Source organism: Phyllobates terribilis, unplaced genomic scaffold, assembly GCF_046119375.1.
Source record: "Phyllobates terribilis strain yellow unplaced genomic scaffold, ASM4611937v1 Scaffold_11__3_contigs__length_659146591, whole genome shotgun sequence".
Classification (NCBI taxonomy): Eukaryota; Metazoa; Chordata; class Amphibia; order Anura; family Dendrobatidae; genus Phyllobates; species Phyllobates terribilis.
Window position 1 is genome coordinate 111,673,508 of NW_027362771.1, and position 20,400 is coordinate 111,693,907.

The following is a 20,400-nucleotide window of genomic DNA, read 5'->3' on the forward strand; positions in this document are numbered from 1 at the left end:
CAAACTGTGACTGCCTAACTCCTGCTATTACCTGTAATATATGTTGCTGGATTAGTCCTTATATATCTTGCAGTGGAATACCTATACCTAACTAATAAACAGCCAATTCTCTCCCTCACTCAGCAGCACCTCCCCCTACTCTGCCTGTTTCCGGGGTAGACTGTGACGAGCCTAGGATCACCAGGTCTTTTATAGACCCGATGACGCTATGCGGCCAGCCAATCACTGTAATGCCACAACCAACATGGCTACAGCATTATAGTGAGTGGCAGGCAATCCCCGCATGTTTATTTGGTGTCTGAAGAGCGCCAAACATGCGGGGCGGGGATCCAAGTTCCCGCCCGAGCATCCTGGAAGTACTTGCCGAGCATCTCGAACAGTGAGATGCTCGGGCGAGTACCGAGCAGTAGCGAGCATGCTCGCTCATTGCTAGTGATCATGATATGTGATGTGGTTGTATATAGAACTATTGCTTATTGGCTTTGGAACAAATTCCAATTTTTTCAGACACATAGCAACTTTCTGTCCCACTGGTTTGATTTCCCTCAGTGAGGAGTGGGTTAAGGAATAGGCCATTACCAGACATTTATAGCAGAAAATTATCTCTGATGGCAGCAAAGGTTTGAATTTCTTGAAACTCAACATGCCCAATTCTTCCCCCGATTTCTGTCATTAGTAGACAATTTGAGCTCCATATGCACTGATCTGTTGGCCTCTCCAGTGGGAATTCTTCTGAATTTTAGCAGGTTATTTAAATTTTGAGCTTTTGGTTGTCTATCGTGTACTATATTGAGCATTCAAAAATATATCGTTTAGATTAGCCTACACTACCTACAGTTCTATATTAATGTAATATATAAAGAGTATTTCCCTATTAATGGAATTGCTGACCTTACAATTCATCCCAATAATAGAGCAGGGAAGTAGCAAGAAATGTAAATTTATGGCTATTGTCTATACCTGTATTTGTGGAATGGCCGCGAAGGGAGTTATTCTGATATTCAGTATGCATTTGCATTACATAATTGCTCCTAGTTGCATTTTCTAATACATAACTGTGCTGTGTGTAAGTAAGCCTACACTTTAGGTGGCCAATATAAAAGAGAAGTAGGTAGATAACACAGATTAAAGAATTGCTAATAAATAATGATAATACAAGCAATAAAAAAGTCATTGTGTCATCATCAATCCTCAGAGAGTAACCTATGTACCTTTATCAATCACATGACTACATGTACCGATAGGTGAACACCTATATCTTATGACTTATTAATGTGTAGCCTATGTGTGGGATGGTTTTAAACTAGATTTAAGGCTGCATGCCCATTATGCGTTTTTCAAGCGTTTTTGGCTCGGAATTTCAGCAGCGAAAACGCTTGGTAATACGTGCCCCATGATCCCCAATGATAATCCGCATGTGCTGTGCACATGGTGCGGAAATTTCCACTGCGGATTATCATTGTGGAAAAATGTCCATTAATTTTGCGGAGACGCAGCGTAATTGCCGCCATTGACTTGCATTGATCCGCATAATATCCGTATGAGTACATTTGCACAAGCGGATATTATGCGATTCAATGTGCAAATGGTACCCGGGTTTGGAGAAGAGGAGACTCTGTTCCAGACCCAGGTACCATAGAACCTGTTAAAAAAAGAATTTAAAATAAAACATAAAGATTACAGTATACTTACCTTCTGATGGCCCCCAGTCTCCTCAGCGATGCGTCCGGTCTGTTGTATGGGTCGCGGTGGTGTGAAAGGACCTGCCATGACGTCATTTAGTCATGTGACAGGTCACGCGACCGCTGATGTCGGCAGTCGGGTGACCTGTCACATGACTAAATGACGTCATGGCAGGTCCTTTCACACCACCACGACCCATACAACAGACCGGACGTAGCAGAGAAAACACTGGGGGCCATTGGAAGGTAAGTATAATCTTTATTTTTTATTTTTTACCATTTTTATTATTTTTTTTAACTATTACTTGGTCACACTATATAAATCCATGCCGGTTGCATGGATTTATATAGTGTGAACAAGTTGTCAAGCACTTTTCCAAGTGATGCTAAAATCGTTTGGAAAATCGCTTGATAACCCACATGCAGAAATGCATGCAAAAAAACGCCTGACAAACGCTTCTACCTGGCAGGAAAAACGCATGTAAAATCCGCATGAGTTTTTCCTGCCAGGGAGAAGCGGAAAAAATATGCAGCATTTCTGCATCGTGGGCTCTTAGCCTAAGATTTGTGTTATTTTATCTCACTATCTGTTTGCTCTTGTACGTAAAATAAATTGTCTGATTAGACAATTCCCATCCGTCTTCCTTATTACAGCACACAATCCTTAATGGCGTGGTCCCTTTCGTTTTAGATGACTAAAGGGTCAGCTTTGTTCAAGAAATAAAGTACCATCTTATTCATTGGTTCTGTTGCACTGTTGTCGTACAGCCCCATACTGAACTGCAATAACTGGCAAAACCCAAGGTCAAGAGTGCTGCTACTTCTCTAAAAAAGCAGAGTTTTTTTAATCTCATACAAACTCTTTAAACCCATATCATCCGAGAACACTTAAAATAATTAAGATCATTTAGAAAAATTAACTCATTTAGAAATGATGGCAGCAATATATCTCAAAAAGTTGGGGTAAGGTTAGCAAAAGGCTGGAAAAGTTGTACTAATGAAAAACAGCTGGAGGGTAATCTTTCAACTAAGTCACATGACTGTGTATAAAAAGAGCATGTTAGAGAGGCAGAGTCTCTCAGAAGTAAAGATGGTCAGAGGTTCACCAATCTGTGAACAACTGTGTCTGAAAATTGTAGAATAATTTTAGAAAAATGTACCTGAACGTAAAATTGCAAAGACTTTAATTATTCTTCCATCTACAGCACATAATATCATCAAAGGATTCAAAGATTGGCCGACGGTCATTATTAGATATTCATGATCTACAAACCCTCAGGCAGCACTGCATTTAAAAACAGACATGGTTCGGTCATGCAAATCACTGGATGGGCTCAGGAATACTTCCAGAAATCATTGTCTGTGAGCACAGTTCGCTGTACAATCAACAAATGCAAGTTAAAGCTTTATCATGCAAAGGAGAAGCCATAAATCAGCACAATCCAGAAATGCTGCCATCTCCTTTGGGCCAAAGCTCATTAAAAATGGATTAAAGCAAAATGGAAAATTGTCTGGTTGTCAGATGAATCTAAATTTTAAATTCTCCATGGAAACCATGGATGCAGTGTCCTGCGGTCTCAAGAGGAGGAGAACAGTCGAGCTCGTTATCACCACATGGTTCAAAAGCTTGTGTAAGGTGCCCGAGTGAGGTAGTCGTGGGTGAGCTGCTGTAGCTCCTGCACACTCTGTCACCCTACAGGAAAATCATGTCCCATCCCCAGTGTGCTGTTTGGTGTCAGGTGCATCACACTCACTTATCGGCCATAGGCCTCCGCCGACTCCAGGCTTCCATCTTCAGGAACCACTGCACACAATCCTGGGGACACCAAGTTCTTTTCAACAGTTAAATGTTTACTGAACAGTTCACAGTCATTACAGTGGAGCTGTGTGGGATAGGGAACAACAGGTTATTGTATTTTTCTCAGGTACCGGACATAACTTCAGCCATAGCACTCGTTCCCGATAGAGCATCTTTTCTCCTGCTATCTTCACTACCTTTAGGGATCTCTCTCCACTGATAGCAATGCACTCGGATTCCATCATCCTCCGCCTTTGAGGATCTGTGTCCATCTTCCCTGCAAGCCTGCAGGTGTGATGTGCCCCATGGCCCTGGCGCCAATCTCGAGGCCCCGGGCCGAATGGATCCACATGGAAGACTTGTATGGCACTCCACTGCCCCGAGTGATAGGCCCATGTTGGCCCTAGCAGCCCACTGCACTGGAACTCCACAAAGAACATGCTTGAACCTTCCACTACTCCTAACCACTCATATCCAGGGAGTACCTCTCTTTTTATTAACACTATTCTCCTCTCATCTGTGGGCTTATACCTAACATTAACTACTCCTTATCTATTTCCTATCTTTGCAACCTATTACTAATAATAACTTATGTTCCCTTCTATCTATAAAACACTTATCTTTATACACTATCAGGGGGGTTCCACATTTGCCCCGGCTATTCTACACATTACTATAGCACATTATATATGGATTATACACCTACACAATAAATGCATAAAACGCATTACACTGTTCACATTACACATATGCATACGGCGGTTGTCTTCAGGGTAAGGACAGGGTAAGACAGTCCATATCCTCACACCTGCATCTCTGATTGCATGGGGTTGCACTAATGCTTATAGCATGCTTACACATCTTGAAAGACACTATCAGTTAACAGCATTATATAAAAATTTTAGAACAACAAATGCTCCCATCTAAATGTCTATTTCACGGAAAGGCCTTGCATATTTCAGCAAGACAATGCTAAACCATATTCTGCATCTATCACAAAAGCATGGCTTCACAAAACAAGAGTTTGGGTGATGAACTGGCCACCTGCAGACCAGAACTTTCACCACTAGAAAATATTTGGTGCATTATGAAATAAAAAATAAATCAAAGAAGATCAAGGACTGTTGAGCAGCTAGAATCCTATATCAGACAAGAATGGGACAACATTCCTCTCCCAAAACCCCAGCCATTTGTCTTCTCATTTCCAAGACGTTTATAGGCTGTTGTAAGAAGAGGAGATGCTACACTATGTTACACATGGCTCTGTCCCAACTTTTTTGAGATGAGTTGCTGCTGTCAATTTCTAAATTAGTTAATTTTTTTCAAATGAATTATAAAAATGTCTAACTTTCATCTTCTGATCTGTAATCTATGTTCTTTGTTGAATAAAATATGGCTATCATTTCCAAATCATTGGATTTTTTTTTTTTTCCACATTTTACAGTTTCCCAACTTTTTAGAATTGAGTTGTATATTTAATAAATCTCATATGTAGTATTTTCACATGCTTTAATATTCAGATGATAAAGCGGAGGTACACAGAAAGCATTCCCATGATGTTACAACAATATTACTGGTATAGAATGGCCTATGATAATGTGATATGATAGAAAAAGGTTAACATTTTTCAAGGCTGAAAGATGTTCTTGATCTTGCTGATGGTAGGTAAGTAACCTAATATGGGTGTCTATTCTTAAAATTTACAAAACATGAATCAAACAATGAACTGAGGATTTTCACTTATTATTGATGAAAATCAATTGCACGTGGATCATAGGTTGATGACATAAAAGGTTCTTTTAGCTCTCCTGTGTCCTCTTATATTAAGTTGTTTTAAACCACAGGAATGCAGTGAAGTGTATGACACCATATGAAAGTATTCCACATGAGCAAAGTGTGACATTAATCTTTTTGGATCTGTGTAGAAATGTTCTTATGGAATATGGCTAATATTAGGAGCCTTCCCCTACTACTATACTATACTATATTTGAATTAACCCTAAAAAGGGCTATTGGCTGAACGTAGCAGCACCTAGGACTATGCAATAAACCCTGCTCTAAGTGCCTCTGATACAGTCTTCCTAATATAGCAGCAAATCCTCCCGTAATTGCAGCTAAGAGCAGTATTATAGAATAGAATCGATTTGAATTAACCCTAAAAAGGGTTGTTGGTTTAATCTTGCACCAGCAGGTGAATAAACGTTATAGAACGCATTTTCCGTTCTGCAGCAGCAACTCTCCAAGCACTATGTCTGGATACAATGCTCCCAAGATGGCATCTTCGGGTCTTATATAAACCCAATGATGCTATGCGGCCGGCCAATTACAGTAATTCCAAAATGGCTACAGTATTACTGTGATTGCAAGGCAATCCCCGCATGTTTAGTGGCTGAAAATCAGGCGCCAAACATGCAGGCCGGGAAATCGAGCATAGCACCCTAGTACCCAGATACTCAAACGAGTAACGAGCTCCTGGAGCAGCAGGATGCCCGAACGAGCTTCGAGCAGTGCCCAGCACGCTCGCCCATCACTAGTAAAAAGCATATGGCCCTATGGTCTAATTTAAATATGTAATAACAAAGGATAAAAAAACCTTAAATAATACAGATAATAAAGTATGATGCAAACAAAAGTGCCCCCAAACACAGTATGATACCCCTACAGTGAAATACTCCACAGTACCCTCCACACGTACGGTATGATGACCCTACTGAACTCCCCTGCCCTCAATTCCCTGGACAAATAATGGTAACCCCATCACAGTATGATTCTCAAACTGTATTCCCCACACAGTCCTCCAATACAGTATAATGAACACAAAAAGTGCTCCATACAGTATAACGGGGCCCTGAATTGCCTTCCATACAGTATAATGGCCCCACATTGTGCTCCATTTTTATTTTATTTATTTCACTCACTTTTATAGCGTCATTAATTCCACTGCGCTTTACAGACATTATCGTCACTATCCCCATTGGGGCTCACAATCTAGATTCGCTATCAGTATGTCTTTGGAGTGTGGGAGGAAGCTGGAGAACCCGGAGGAAACCCACTCAAACACAGGGAGAACATACAAGCTCCTTGTAGATGTTGTCCTTGGTGGGATTTGAACCCAGGAACCCAGTGCTGCAAAGCGACAGTGCTAACCACTGAGCCACTGTGCTGCCCTCACAGTATAATGGGCCCAACATAGTGCTCCATACAGTATAATGGGCCCCACATAGTGCTCCATACAGTATAGTAGCCTCACATAGTGCTTTGTACAATATAAAGGGCCCCACATAGTCCTCCATACAGTATAATGGCCCCACATAGTGCTCAATACAGTATAATGGGTCCACATGGTGCTCTATGCAGTATAATAGGCCCGACATTAAAAAATAAATAAATACCTCTGCATGTTCCCCTGCTGCTCCAGTCTCTTCATGGTGTCTTCAGATCCTCTGCACATCTTTGTACAGCGGGAGCATTGTAATGACATCATCATGCCCACTGCCCTGAGATGCAGACTGGGAATGATGGGAGAGAGAGCATCAGCTGATGCTCCCTCCTCCATCATTGATTTCAATTGTATCTGCATCTAGAATGCCAATATAGTTGAAAGTGAGATGCCGAGCTGGGGACCTGCCCCGGCATTGCCTGCCAAATATACTCGGGGCACACACCCGGTGTTGCGGGCCAAGTATACTCACTTTGTACGCCAGATCTGGCCCACGGTCCAGAGTTTGACATATGTGGTCTAAGGGCACTACAGTGCCAGATTTGCAATTTTCTGTCAGCAACATTCATAGCTGCTTGTTTCTGGAAAACACCCATGTAGTAAAAATCATCACTACACCTGTAGATAAATTCCCAGAGGTTTGTAATTTCCAAAATGGGGTCACTTGAGGGGGGGATTCTGCTACCCTGGCACTTAGGTGCTCTGTATAGTCTGCAAACTATTCTACGATAATTTGTTCTCCAAGCGTCAAATAGCTCTCCTTCCGTTCCGAGTCTTGCCGTGTGGCTAAGCAGTACTATACAGCCACATACAGCATACAGCACATACAGCAAAAATTTTGGGACAAATTTGATGCCATTTTTACTCATTTCCCAGTGTAAAAATGTAAAATGTGGGGCTAAAACAAAATTTTTGTGGCAATTCATTTAAAGATGTAGTTTGTAAAATGAGATCATTTTTTAGGGGTTCTGCTGTTCTGGCACCTCAGGGGCTCTGCCAATGTGACATGGCACCCTCAAACCATTCCAGCAAAGTCTGCACTCCAATATGGTCCTCCTTTCCTTTGGACCTTTGCACTGTGCCTCGTGTTTTAAAGCACACATAGGGTATTTGTGCACTCGGGGAAAACTGCTTAACAAATTGTTCCTTTAATTTCCTCCTATTATCCCTTTTGCAAAGTGAAAACTTAGGGCCAAAGCAACATGTTAGTAGAAAAAATGGTAATTTTCCATTGACTCAGCCCAAAGTTATACAATTCTGTGAATAGCCTGAGGGTTAAAAATGCTCATTATACTCCTAGATGAATTCCTCAAGAGGTGTAGTTTCCAAAATGGGGTCACTTGTGGGGTTTTCTGCCGTTTTGGCATGTTAGAGGCTCTTCAAATGTGACGTGTCATCCACAATCTATTTCAGCCAAAGTTGTGCTCCAGAATTCAATTGGCACGCCTTCCCTTCTGAGCCCTCCTCAAACAGTAATTTTCCACCACATATGGAGTATCGGTGTACTAAGGACAAATTGCATAAAATTTGCATGGTCCATTTTCTCCTGTTACCCTTGTGAAAATGAAAAATTTGGGGTTAAAGCAACATTTTTGTGGGAAAAATTTATTTTTTCATTTTCACAGCTCAACATTATAAAATTCTGTGAAGCACCTGTGGGTTCAAGGTGCTCACTACACCTCTAGATAAGTTCCTTGAGGGGTGCAGTTTTTAGAATGGGGTCAGTTGTGGGGGTTTCCACTGTTTAGCCACTTAAAGGGATCTGCAAACGTGACATGGCGTCAGCTATCTATTCCAAAAATTTTGCTCTCCAAAAGTCCAATGGCGCTCCTTCCTTTTTGAGCCCCGCCGTGTGCCCAAACAGTAGTTTTCTTCCACATATGGGGTATCTGCGTAGTCAGGAGAAATTGTACAACAAATTTTATAATCTATTTTCTCTTGTTACCCTTATGAAAACGCAAAATTTAGGGCTAGAGCAACATTTGTAGGAAAAATGTATTTTTTTCACGGCTCAACATTATAAAATTCTGTGAAGCACCTGTGAGTCCAAAGTGCTCACCAAACTTCTAGATAAATTCCTTGGGTGGGTTGTAGTTTCCAAAATAGGGTCAATTGTGGGGGGGTTTCCTTTGTTTAGGCACATCAGGGGCTCTGCAAATGCGACATGGCATCCACTATCTATTCCAGCCAATTTTGCGCTCCAAGTTAATTGGCTCTCCTTAACCTCTGAGCCCTGCCATTCGCACAAACAGTAGTTTTTCATCACATATAGTTATTCGGTGTACTCAGGAGAGCTCGAACAACAAATTGTATGGTTCATTTTCTCCTGTTCCCCTTTTAAAAATGCCAAACTTGGGACTAAATAAACATTTTTGAGGGAAAAATTAAATGTTCATTTTTTTTCCCTTCCACACTGCTTTAATTCCTATGAAGCACCTAAAGGTTTAATAAACTTCTTGAATGTGGTTTTGATCACTTTGAGGGGTGCCGTTTTTAACCCCTTAACGACCGCTGATACGCATTAAAACGGCGGCTGCTAAGAGGCCTTATTCCCTCATCGACGTTTTAAAATGGTAATCGGAAATAAGTGAATAGTGCCCCCCAGAGTCCGAAGAAAGGTCAGTGCCGGATTTTCCAGTCCCTGATGACCTGATCGCCATTATTCAATGAATGACGGCAACCACGTAAAAAAAAAAAGTGTGCCCGCTATTAAAATAATTTCTCTCTCTTCTGACATGATATACATGTCAGAGGAGAGAGAAATGATGTCCCCCAAATCCCCCCAGTACCTCCTCCATCCCCCAGGCCCTCCTGCTCCATCCCCCGGCCCTCCGCCTCCTCTTCATGAAAAGATCTGCCAGCCGGTGCAACAGCAGGGAATTTTCTTATTGATTTCTTTTGATCACTGTGATAGACCTTATCACAGTGATCAAATGCCAAAAATTAGTATGTCATCCCCAATGTGTCATCCCCTTTGTCAGATTATTATTATTATTTTTTTTATAATTATTTTTTCTTTCTTTCTTTGCAGTTAGGGTTAGGGTTGGGGTTAGGGTTGGTCTTAGGGTTACGGTTGGGGTTAGGATTAGGTTTGGGGTTTTTTCAAATGTCAAAAAACAAAATGATGACGATATGACGACTGTTGAGCGCTTTAGTGCTCGCCACTCAACATACACGGACAATCCCCTCATTTTTTTTTGGGCATCTAACAGCCGCAAAACATGCGGCACAGAGACTCGACCATGTCATGCGAGCACCTGATTCAAACTCGAGTACGAGCACTTGCGCTCAACACTAATGACGACATATTGAATATGACAACCTAATGTTATCAAATTCTGTGTAGTAAGGGGGTTTCTGGTGTTTGGGCACCATAGGGGCTCTGCAAATGTGAAATGTTGCCCGCAATCTATTTCAGCCAATTTGTGTTCCAAAATTCAAATATTGCTCCTTCCATTCCGAGCCCTGCCGTTTGTCCAAACCAAACTTTTTGACAGCCTGTGGTGTCCACTTTTTGATGTTACCTTTTGCAAAAGTGAGAAATTTGGGGCTAAAGCAAGATTTTTGTGAAAAAAATTACATTTTTCAACATGATGACCCAATGTTATCAAATTCCGTGTCGTACCTGTAGCATCAAAATTCTCACTATACCCCTGGATTAAATCCTTGAGGAGTGTAGTTTCCAAAATGAGGTCACTTGTAGTGGGTTTCCACTGTTTAGGCACATCACGAGCTCTCCAAACTCGACATGGCGTCCGTTCCAGCTATTTTTGCGTTCAAAGAGTCAAATGTTGCTGCTTCATTTCCAAGCTTTGCCATGTGCTCAAATAGTAGTTTTCCCCCACATATGGGGCATCGATGTACTAAGGAGAAATCGGACAACAAATTTTAGTGTTTATTTTCTCCTGTTTCCCTTGTGAAAGTAAAAAATTTGGGGCTAAAGTACAATTTTCGTGAAAAAAAGTAAAATGTTCCTTTTTTCCCTTCCACATTCCAATAATTCCTGTGAAGCACCTGAAGGATTAATAAACTTCTTGAATGTGGGTTTGAGCAGCTTGAGGGGGGTGCAGTTTTTAGAATGGTATCACTTTTGGGTATTTTCTGTCTTGCAGACTTCTCCAAAGTCACTTCAAATGTGATGTGGTCCCTAAAAAAATGGTTTTGTAAATTTTATTGTAAAAAAAAGAAATTGCTGAGCAAACTTTAACCCTTCTAACTTCCTAACAAAAAAAAAATATGTTTCAAAAATTGTGCTGATGTAAAGTAGACATGTGATAAATGTTATCTATTAACTATTTTGTGTGACATAACTCTCTGGTTTAAGGGCATGCGAATTCCAAATTTTGAAAATTGTGAAATTCTTGTTAAATTCTTGACATTTTCACAAATAAACGCAAGTCATATTAAACTAACTTTACTACTATCATGAAGTCCAATATGTCACTAAAAACAGTCTCAGAATCAGTGGGACCCATTGAAGCATTCCAGAGTTATTACCTCATAAATTAACACTGGTCTGATTTAACAATGAGGCCCCGTCATTAAAATACAAAGTGGCTCAGTCCGTAAGGGGTTAAAGGAAAAGCTAAGCAAATAATAATAGGGCCTTATGCATACTGTAGAGTTCTGATATGGGGCTCTCCAAACGCGACATGGCATCCGCTCTCGATCCCAGCGTTCAAAAAGTCAAATGGTGCTGCTTCACTTCCAAGCCGTGTGCTCAAATAGTAGTTTTCCCCTACATTTTCTCCTGTTACCTATGTGAAAATAAAAAATTTGGGGCTAAAGTGAATTTTTTTGTGAAAAAAATGGTTTTGTAAATTTTATTGTAAAATTGAGAAATTGCTTTAAACCCTTCTAACTTCCTAACAAAAAAAAAATTATGTTTCAAAACGTATGCACGTGTTATGTAGACACATAGGAAATGGTATTTATTAACTATTTTGTGTTGTATATCTATTAAGGGCATAAAATTTGAAAATTGCTAAATTTTCTAATTTTTCGTCAATTTGTAAATATTTTCATAAATATATGCAAATCAAATCGACCATATTTTACCACTAACATGAAGTACAATAAGTCGCAAAAAAACTTTCTCAGGATCACTGGGATTTGTTGAAGCTTTCCAGAGTTATTACCACATAAAGTGACACTAGTCACTTTGGCCTAGTCATTAAGGTCAAAATTAGCTCCATCACTAACGTGAAAATATCACTTTCCGGTATATTCTGTCACATAGACCCCTCAAAGTCACTTCAAACGTGATGTGGTCCCTAAGAATATGGCTTTGTAAATTTTTTGGGAAAAATTAGAAATTGCTGATAAACTTTTAATACTTCTAACTTCCTAGCAAAAATGATTATTTCAAAAATGATGCTAATGTAAAGTAGACATATAGGAAATGTTGTTTATAAATTATTTTGTACAGCATGACTAACTGATTTAAGGATATAAAAATTGAAAACTTGAAAATTGTGAAATTTTCAAAATTTTCTCAAGTTCCCATATTTTCTCAAAAAAAATTAGATATAAATATACTAATAACATAAAGTACAATGTGTCATGAAAAAACTATCTCAGAATCACTGGGATTTGTTGAAGCGTTCCAGAGTTATTACCACATAAAGTGACACTGGTCAGAATTGTAAAATTTGTCCTGGTCAGAATTGTAAAATTTGTCCTGGTCAGGGAGATGAAAACAGGCTTTGGAGTGAAGGGGTTAACATCCACAAGAAAGCTTTAGCGCAGCATGTCATCCTGTTAATTCAAGTACCACAAATTTACCAAAAATACCCCACTAGTGACCCAGCCTTTCTCTAACATTTATTTACATCACCTTAAAATATTAACATTGAAGTGAGTCTACATACATTAAATCAAATCACTGTTAGTATTTTAAGTAATTATAAATAAATGTAAGTTTTAAATACTTAGAGAATAGCTGGGTCTCTAATGGGGTCCTTGGGCCCTTTTATTATATTTGTTTAATTTGAATTAATTCCTTTCTCGGGTCTTATCTATCTCATTTTACTGAATTGTTATCAGTTATATCTTTAATAATCCAATTTTAACCTTGAAACCAATTAAGCAGGTCATTATTACTGCACAGTGAAGGTTGTAAGGGTAAAACCTGACCAACAATGGTGAAATTACTTTTTTTTTCATCATTTTACCCCATCTAGAATTTTTTTTAAAGTTTTTTATTACAGTATATTGTAAAGTGAATAGTATTACTCAAAACAGAAACTTGACTAACATAAAAAGTGTTTTAATATTAAAAGCCAAAACGTTATGGCTCTTGGAAGGTAAAAACAGAGAGCAAGAACCAAAAAGTGGCAATGGGAGGATGCAGTTAAGCAAATATTATCTGTGGTGTATGTTACTAAATGATTGTTCCATGCTTGAGTGTGCAGGCATGTTTGGAAAAATGGGACCTAATGTGATTAACGCTAAGGGTATGACAGTTTGGAGGTAGCGAGTAGCCTGCGCTGCTGATATTGTAACCAATAAAGGAGTCCAATTCAAGAGAGGGTGTTAATGCAATCTATTCTTGATGCGGTTCAAAGTTTTCGTATTTCCCCCAGCCATTTTCTAAGAGAATGACAGTAGTATAGTGAAAGAGACATTGGTGACATGTTGGGGCCGAGTAGGGAAGCAGAGAAGTCATCAATGAATTCTGATTATGGTTCTATTTTTTTTTTTTTTTAAATATAGATATTAGTAAAATGTTTTGTAGAGCTATGGCCGGCGCCCCTGCATGTTGTCCCTTTCTCCCTCCATGCAGGGACACCGGCATAATCACCTCCCCGGCCCCACAGCGTGGTCCTCGGCTCCACAGATTGGTTCCCGGCATATTCCTGCTTCCTTCCTGTAGTACACGCCGCAGTTCCCTTTGGCATGCCTAGTGCGCGTGCGCTATCCTGCTCTTAAAAGGGCATATAGTAAAAAGCCCTCAGCCTGTTGCTGAGAGGCATTTAGTGTAATGATGTCCACCTGCAAGATGGCTCCCAGCCAATTGCTGGGAGTCATTCTGTATAAAAGACTCCCTCCCCCACGTACGCCACCTTCGGGCGTGGCATCTTTACTTTGTGCACCTTGTTTTCCTAACTCAGCATTTTCAGTCTTTTGGTCTAGAATGAGGAAATAGTGATGTGGCTAAGTTGTGGTTGACCTGCATCAAGATAAATGTTTTCAATCAGCAGATAAAATTATTGTGTTTCCGTTGAGTGAATTACACACTTTTGATAGCATGTGGTCGATGATAAAGCTACACATTCTGTAATTGCACAGAGTCAGTATTGATGAGAGAGCTACTTCTGTGATCAGCTGGTCGCTAAAGTTCTGATTCTGGAGACCCTAACAAACAGCTAATTTTTGGTTCATGCCTCTCCACTCTGACTCATAGTTAAGGCACATACAAAGTTGGAAACACGTTGTCAAGATAAGACAGCCCCTATGAGGAGAAGGGGTGTCAAGTTGTCTGTACATAGTAATCATTAAGGACTGTACAATTTCCCTGTCAGCTGTATGTACACATAGACTTTTACATCACGGAACTTCAGAACAGCTCCAAGCACTACTTAATGTGCGATGTAGAGCTTGAGTCAGCTGCACTGAGCTAGAAGCATAGGAAAGTGGTGCTAGAAAAGTTGTAAATGTAGACTTTGCAGCAGATTCTGAACTAAATGTCCTTACGACCTAGCAAATATGAAGGTGGTTTACGTGATGTTAAGAAAGGTAAACTACCTAAGAAGGAATTTTCAATCCTAAAAAGATTCTTCTCTGTGCCAGGACAAAACTGAGACAGAACCACAGTAATAGAAATTAAAGAAGTTGTGCACTACTTTAGATTACCCCCCCCAATGTATCCCCCTGGGGCCCCTAAGACTTTTTGTAAATACCTTCCATTGCAGATAATGCCTGTGAGCGGCGCTATCGGTGGCCGCTCACAGGCAACACGTGACCCCGCGCTGACGTCACGACAAGTGAAGCGTGACTCAGCGCTGGGGTCCCCGCGGTGGCTGCTGTGTTGTGGGTGGGGTTACCCAACGCGTCACACCCAGCATTCACCGCGTGCTTTCCCAATGAATGGGGAGAGGCAGAACGCGCAGTGGATGCTGGGTGTCACACGGGGGGGGGGTATTTGTCTTGGGCCTGCGTGTCCATTTTTACCAGCTGTGTGTCTATCATTTTTCTCATAGGAGAAAAATACCGACTGAGATATCCCAAACTTCTCCTAGCCAATAGTAAGAAAAAAGAAGCAATACACACCCCAATCACATATCTTCAATATGGGTGCAGGCAGTAAAGTATCCCAGTCCCAGAAATACACTTAAGATCCAATAAATAAAGAAAACTACAGCATTCCAGTTTTATCCAAGGTATTTTATTCACCACATAGGCTACGTCTGTTGAAACTTGACATGAAATGTTGCATGTCTGGTGAATAAAACACCAAGGATGAAGCTTCAGTGCTGCGGTTTTGTCTGTTTATTGAAAGTTCTCCTAGCAGAAGTCAGTCAAAAATGGATATCATAAGGATGCAACTCAACTTTCATCCGTGTAGGGTCTATTTTTTATGGACACATTCACTGGAATAAGTGATCTTGGTCCAGAAATTGGTCTAAATTCTAACATACCTCTGGCCTTTTTTTTGCAAACCATTGGTCCACAAAAAATGAAACACATGGAAAAGGCCCAAAGACTAAAATAGCTACATTTAAAAAAAAAAAAAACGGATAGAACATGTGTGTGAAGCTCAGATGTGTGAGTGGGACCTTAGACCATCTTTGATGCTTTCTTCCAAAAAATAGCAGCGCCCCTGTCTAATGTGTAGTATTAGTGCAACATAATTCAGTTGTTCAGAGCTGAAACACAAAATGTAATTTATGGACAGGTGTGGGAGAAAGCAGCCATGTTTTTCTTATTGAGTAACCTCTTCCCAACATTCGCCATATATAGAGCACTATCAGAAAGGAGTTGGGTATTACCATAATCATAATTCTAGTCATTCATGACACATAGTGAACACAATAAAACTTATCATATATATCATGTAATGGTTTTGTTTATTTACACCTTAGAAAGTACATTTATTTCAATACATTACACCTACACAAAAATGGTGCAATGAAAAATATAATGAAATGAATGAATGGTGCAATGAAAAAAAAGCAGGCCGTCATATGGCTTCATCGACAATAGGACATCTCTGTTTCTTTTGTGCGGATTATTATTTCACAAAAAGAAATGGAAATATGAAAAGACAAATTCAATTTATTTAATCCACGTCCATGTGCTGTCAGTAAAAAAACAAAACAGCACACGGATGGGTGTGAATGAGGTGTGAATTGAATTCTCTAGCATACTCTCATTTTGCTGGGTCACCTTTGTTGCACGCTATTTTCTGCTTTTGGATCAATACATTTCTTGGGAGCTAGTTCACAAAATCTGATCAGAATTAATCAAAGTACCAAAATAGTCCTATGGTCAAAACAGCAAGACATCAGCTGAGCGTTTTCTGGGTCTGAACTGATGTAAAGAATATGGAAGCATCAGGTCACCGGCAGGTGGAAGAAATGTGCCAGCAGAGAGGAGAGAAATGCTGAAGATAACTTTATTTTATTACAGGCGGTTTAAGCATCTTTAAAATATAATATTAGTTGCTCAAAAAGTAGAGGATTCAGTTATATGTATGCTTGAAAGCTCGAGCCCAGAAAATGTATTTCCACAAAGCTCTTTTTCCAGGCTGTCAATCACTACATGAGGATTGGCATGATTGGCATTAGGTACATTTTTTATTATATTATATTTTCAAAGAATATGTCAAATAGATATATGCATTAATATGAACCAGCTGCAATAATGTAGGGATGTAGGACCGATCCTGAGAAATTCGTGTCATGCCACTGTATTGTAATTTCGGGATTTTTAGTTCAATTAAGAAAGTATATAAATCTGACATTGAGTAATTTATGTTGTGATCCTTATGTCTAGACCAGTGTTTCCCAAACCCCATCCTCACGGCCCCCCACAGGTCATGTTTTCAGGATCTCCTTAGGTGATTGAAGTATCATCAAGGCATCAGGAATTCTCTCACCTGTGTAATACTAAGGAGATCCTGAAAACATGACCTGTAGGGGGCCGTGAGGATGGGGTTTGGGAAACACTGGTCTAGACGTATGCTGGGGTTGTCAGATATCAGCTTAGTAAAAAGTGCCTTCAGCATGTCAGCAGTAAATTAGAGATATTGTTAACCTTCTCATTTAGTTACCTAATTTAAAGAGTAACTAAACTCTCTTCATTTTCATGCAGCAAATGTAATATCCAGAAACATTGTAATATAGTTAAAAACTAAAGTAGAGAACTGCTTGGCGCAATCAGGGATCCACTCGCTTCAACGCAGTTTATCCTGCGGACCTCATGATGCTCGACTTCCAATAAATCATAAACAAGTAGGAACAAAATAGTGCAGGAACTAAGTGGCACTTACCATCCGTAAAAATCTCTCATTTATTTGACATCCATTAAATATGAACAGGCATCAAGGGAGCGCGCGAGACATTTACAGACGACTTTTGCATGTCAAAACGCTTCTCGCATATCAAAATACTTCTACAGGTCTGGACTCATAGACCAGTAGAAGCCATTCAATATGCGGACCTGCTGCCATCTATTCACATCCAGCTCCATTACTGCCTCTTCATTTTTAATGAATGCCAAATAAACAAGGGTTTTTTATGGATGGTGAGTGCCGCTTTATTCCTACACTATTTTGTTCCTAATTGATATAGTGAATTATCCTTAGAAAAACATAAGGAGTATGGAAGAATAGGTGCTACAAATTCATATAGCAAAGAAAGCAAGTAGAGTAACACAAAAAAAGAACCCTGAGGAAGTCACATTTGTGACGAGACATGTGGGTTTACCACATACTCCCTTATTCTCGTTTGGCATCACACCTTGCCTTTTCTGCAGTATTCACATTAGTAATATTAATAATTATTTATATAGTTATTGTTATTAATTATTGCCATCCTTTATTATCTATTATCTTGGACCTTCATATATTACACAGATTTTTTTTTTTGCTCTTAACGCAGTATGTGATGTATTGTATTTTCTATGCTAGCAGAGGGGATAGGGGAATTCTTGACCCCAACAGTTCTCATGGTGTTTTGGTTTTGTATTTAGTTTTGTGCTGTTAGGGACTTTAAAAAAAAATTGGACATTTTTTGCCACACAGATTAATACTGATTCACCTAATAAACTATATTAATTTTTATTCAGTGTGAATGACCTGTTTTATATAGTTACCTTTTCTAGCTTACTTTCCATGGTTGTTGGAAAGATCTATTCAACTGTCTTGGTAACCCCTTCCAAGGAGAGCTAGTTTGGGTTGAGATGCAAATTATCTCCAAATCTGCCACTATTGGTCCAAATTAAAATAAAATAAAATAAATACGATGCATCGGAGACAAGAGAATGCACACAGCCAGTTTCTGTCAGTGTAGAATTCTTGTCTGATCTCAGATGCCCAGTCACAAGTTTTTATTACAGCTACAAAGATATGAAAAGGGGTATGGCTTCACATTACCTATACTTTTCATTGATGACCTATCCATAGGTCATCAATTTCTGATTGGTAGCGGTCTGACACCCGGCACCCCCACCAAACAGCTGTTCTCGACGTCGGCAGCCGCGACTGCTCAATTGCAGAGCTGTTCCGTCTTCTGGTAGTGGCCACGGCTGGGTACTGCACATCCACCATCTATTCAAATCAATCGGAGGCGGATGTGCAGTAGCCTGCCGAGGCCACTACCAGAAGATGGAGCAGCTCTGCAATAGAGCAGTTCTGGCCGGCGGCCGCTGCCACTAGCACCAAGAGCAGCTGATCGGCTGTTGGAACGGGTGTTGGACCCCGACCAATCAGATATTGATGGCCTATCATGAGGATAAGTCATCAATGAAAAAGTAGTGGACAACCTCTTTAAGTCCTAGGAAATCAGTCTGGTTCCAGTGCGCGTAGGCTGGGTACACTCTGTCCATATGGATTCTTCCACAGCAACTGCAAAAAGGAGCCTGGTAAAGAAACAGGCAGTAGAAGGTTTTTTTGGCACTCCCATATTCATTTTCTTGAAGAAGTGGCTTAATAAAGGTTTTGTTCCAAGTATGGATGTTATCTTGATTGTTGGGGGTCCAACCACTGGAATCATTTCCATACATGGCATAAAACCTTTTGCCTTATTATATTATTTCTGGGCATTATTTTGGTCGCAAAAATGAAAAAGTATAATAAATGTTTAGTTGCTGTTTAAATCATTATATCTAGGTAAGAAGAAATCTTGCATAAGGCTAAAGTTTTTTTTTTTCTAGAAGAATGACTGTTTGTGAGGGATATAGCAAATAAGAAGAACAGGTTATAAAAAAAACCTGGGAAAGAGCTGTTGAAAAAGTTACTGAAGCGCATCTGAATAAGCTAACATTTGCTCAATTTTGTAGAGACTTTTTGAGAATGGGATTAACAGGCAGGATCAGTCATTGCAGTGTGTTTTCCCGAACATCATTTGTATGCAAAGTGAGAAGCAGGCCAGCAAGTAAGAACCTGCGCACTGGAAGCAGATACTTTTCAACCACATTAGTTATTAGTATGGCAGTTTTATTTAGATATTGTTTAGCACTTATTAAATTACAGCGCCCCCTCAAGCACAAGACCATGGTGAGTAGAAAATAATGTAACCTAAAACTACAGGTTTTATCTCCGTGGAAATCTGGTAATTGGCTCTAAAAGACCCCAAAATATGTAAAAATGATTAAAGTTAAATAAGCACAAAAGTAATAGAGAAAAGGCATGTCCTTACATATATAAGTCAGACAGAGCCAATCAATAAGTTTAGGGTACAGATGTAGGGATAGAGTATAGTAAAGCCTGACAGCAGCATGATGTAGGACAGAGATCCTGGTTCCAGCGATGTGTCACTCACTGGGCTGCGTAGTGTAGTTTTGATAATCTATTGCTAATAAAACTGTTATTTTATCACTAGAGGACTAGTAAACCTGCTACCAGGTAGTCATTCATATTAATGAGATCTGTGTAACTCCGCCCCCACCACTGATTGGCAGCTTTCTGTGTACACTGTGCATGGGCAGAAAGCTGCCAATCAGTGATGTGGGCGGAGTTATACAAAGCTCAGCTTTCAGAGAACCGGTAGATCTGCAGTAGATTAAACAGGGATTTTTTTCAAAATGACAGCAAGCAGCTCAGTAAGTGACACATCGCTGGAATCAGGGTCTCTGTCCCTACATTATGCTGCTCTCATATGGGGTAGCTAAAAAATAGTGACAGATTCCCTTTAATGCAGTGACCACTCTTGCCATCCACTTTATTCCTATGTATTACACTAGTACTGTACTTACTGTATAGCTGTAGACTGTAGCTCTCAAGATCTAATATGCAACAGTCAGTGTTTATACTTTGATAAAGCAGTGATACTGATTGGCTTCATGAGATCCCAATGCTAAGTGCTCATTGGTTTTTCTGAAATCATTTTAAAATTCCACTACTGTCCTTCTATATTTACTGCTAGAATTATTATTTCAAGGAATATCTATTGCGAACTATTGCCATAGTTTCTTTTTAAAAACATAAAAGGAAATTATAATCTCCAATTTCGCTGTGGGTATTGTTACATAGTGGAGAC

General features: G+C 39.8%; 1 protein-coding gene across 1 annotated transcript in view; it reads left to right on the forward strand.

The window, feature by feature from the left end:
• The window catches only part of DRAM1 (DNA damage regulated autophagy modulator 1), a 52,638-nt gene that overhangs the window by 14,682 nt on the left and 17,556 nt on the right, over positions 1-20,400 (forward strand). The window lies entirely within an intron of this gene.